This window comes from Hypanus sabinus, unplaced genomic scaffold (genome assembly GCF_030144855.1).
Source record: "Hypanus sabinus isolate sHypSab1 unplaced genomic scaffold, sHypSab1.hap1 scaffold_2828, whole genome shotgun sequence".
Lineage (NCBI taxonomy): Eukaryota > Metazoa > Chordata > Chondrichthyes > Myliobatiformes > Dasyatidae > Hypanus > Hypanus sabinus.
Genome location: NW_026780970.1, coordinates 6,792 through 10,000, shown reverse-complemented (window position 1 = coordinate 10,000; position 3,209 = coordinate 6,792).

Genomic DNA, 3,209 nt, shown 5'->3' with positions numbered 1-3,209 from the left:
GGCTTGGGCCTGCGGATACGTCCCGCTGACTGACTTCCGCCATTGGGAATTCGTCCGAAAATCCATACGGGCGACCTTGGGAAGCGTGCGGAAATACCGCCGCGCGGCCCGGGTTAACGAAGTGGGGAGGCCCGTAACGCCCGTCGACCACTCCTAAGTGGTCGAGAAAAACGCCTCCCCGTAAATCTCCGGAAACCCCGCCAATGCCCCCGTACAGAAATTGCATGTGTCAAAGGGGCGGCCGTATCTGACCCCGGCTGCCGAGCCTCTGGAACTCCTGCCCGGCTACGACCCTCAAATCCGACCCGCATCCAGACTTCCGGAGCGGACTCAGTTAACGAATTGCCACCGGGCAACTGGTTAACCGGCAGTTCTCGGACGGCTCGTTAGCCGTGCCGACCGACCCCCCCGGCCGTGCGGTGGAGCAAGACAACAGTCCCCGGGCGGGCAATCGAGTTCCCGACCGGGCCCTGGCAGATCGTTAACCGGCCCGACCGGGACAAGTCGTTAACCAACTTCGGCGTGACAAATGGTTAACCGGCCCGGCCGGGACAAGTCGTTAACCAACTTCGGCGTGACAAATGGTTAACCGGCCCGGCCGGGACAAGTCGTTAACCGACGTCGGCGTGACAAATGGTTAACCGGCCGGGCCGGGACAAGTCGTTAACCAGACCCGAGCCGGCACTTCGGTAACCGACCGGGTCCGGTGCTGTCATGCAGAACAGGACAGAGACTTAGGCAGCGGCCCGGCGCGGACAGTTCTTCCGTTCGCCGGCTCGGTGACAATTGGTTAACCGACCGGGCTCAGGCAAATCGTTAACCGACGTCGGCGAGACAAATGGTTAACCGGCTCGGCCGGGACAAGTCGTTAACCAACTTCGGCGTGACAAATGGTTAACCGGCCCGGCCGGGACAAGTCGTTAACCAGACCCCAGCAGGCACTGCGGTAACCGACCGGGTCCGGTGCTGACATGCAGAACAGGACAAAGACTTGGGCAGCGGCCCGGCGCGGACAGTTCTTCCGTTCGCCGGCTCGGTGACAATTGGTTAACCGACCGGGCTCAGGCAAATCCTTAACCGACGTCGGCGAGACAAATGGTTAACCGGCTCGGCCGGGACAAGTCGTTAACCAACTTCGGCGTGACAAATGGTTAACCGGCCCGGCCGGGACAAGTCGTTAACCAGACCCCAGCCGGCACTGCGGTAACCGACCGGGTCCGGTGCTGACATGCAGAACAGGACAGAGACTTAGGCAGCGGCCCGGCGCGGACAGTTCTTCCGTTCGCCGGCTCGTGACAATTGGTTAACCGACCGGGCTCAGGCAAATCGTTAACCGACTTCGGCGAGACAAATGGTTAACCGGCCCGGCCGGGACAAGTCGTTAACCAGACCCGAGCCGGCACTGCGGTGACCGACCGGGACCGGTGCTGACATGCAGAACAGGACAAAGACTTAGGCAGCGGCCCGGCGCGGACAGTTCTTCCGTTCGCGCCGGCTCGTGACAATTGGTTAACCGGCCCGGCTGGGACAAATCGTTAACCGACGTCGGCGAGACAAATGGTTAACCGGCCCGGCCGGGACAAGTCGTTAACCAGACCCGAGCCGGCACTGCGGTAACCGACCGGGTCCGGTGCTGACGGGCAGAACAGGACAAAGACTTAGGCAGCAGCCCGGCGCGAACAGTTCTTCCGTTCCCCGGCTCGTGACGATTGGTTAACCGACCTCCGGTCCACCCTCCGAAAGTGCCGCCCCTCGGTCCGAACGTCGCTCCCAACACGTCCCCCGGCTGCTCCCCGCCGCGGGACCTTGTAGGTTTTGAATTCGGCGGAAGCCGTAGTTTTGGCCGAGCGCCATAACACGAGCCCTAGCCCCAGCCCAAGCCCTAACCCATATCCTAGCCCTAGCCCTAACCCTAACCCTAACCCCAGCCGTAACCCTAACCCAGGCCCTAACCCTAACGATAACCCTAACCCCCGCCCTAACCCTAAACCTAACCCCAGCCCTAACCCTGAACCTAACCCTAACCCTAGACCTAACCCCAGCCCTAACCCTAGCCCTGGCCCTAACCCTAACCCTAAACCTGGCCCGAACCCAATCCCCGGGCGGGCAATCGGTTTGCCCGACCGGGCCCTGGCAAATCGTTAACCAACGTCGGCGAGACAAATCGTTAACCAACGCCGGCGAGACAAATCGTTAACCAGCCCGGCCGGGACAAGTCGTTAACCAACCCTAATGCGGCGGGACTTGGAATAATTCCGACGTCTGCCGAGGACTGCGATGGGCGGTGCGACCTCCTGTAGTCTCGACGGAGGAGCCGCCCCTCGGCCGGCACGGCCCTCCGAAGACGTCCCCTCGCGGCCACCCGCCGAGGTATGACGCGTGCGGACCTGCCAGGAGCACAACCCAAACCTTAAAACTAACCCTGGCCATAGCACGAGCCCTAGCCCCAGCCCAAGCCCCAACCCATATCCTAGGCCTAGCCCTGACCCTAGCCCCAACCCTAGCCCTAACCCCAGCCCTAACCCTAAGGCTAACCCCCGCCCTAACCCGAGCCCTAGCCCCAACCCGAACGCTAAACCTAACCCTAACCCCAACCCCAACCCTAGCCCTAACCCCAGCCCTAACCCTAAAGCTAACCCCCGCCCTCACCCGAGCCCTAGCCCCAACCCGAACGCTAACCCTAACCCTAACCCCAACCCCAACCCTAACCCTAACCCTAACCCTAGCCCCAGCCCAAGCCCCAACCCATATCCTAGCCCTAGCCCTGACCCTAGCCCGAACCCTAACCCTAACCCTAACCCCAGCCCTAACCCTAAAGCTAACCCCAACCCTAACCCTAACCCTAGCCCCAACCCTAACGCTCACCCTAACCCCAGCCCTAACCCTAATCCTAACCCCAGCTCTAAGCCTAAGCCCCGCCCTAACCCGAGCCCTAACCCCAACCACAACCCTAACCCTAACCCTAACCCTGGCAAATCGTTAACCAACGTCGGCGAGACAAGTCGTTAACCAACGTCGGCGAGACAAGTCGTTAACCAGCCCGGCCGGGACAAGTCGTTAACCAACGTCGGCGAGACAAGTCGTTAACCAACGTCGGCGAGACAAGTCGTTAACCAGCCCGGCCGGGACAAGTCGTTAACCAGCCCGGCCGGGACAAGTCGTTAACCAACCCTAATGCGGCGGGACTTGGAATAATTCCGACGTCTGCC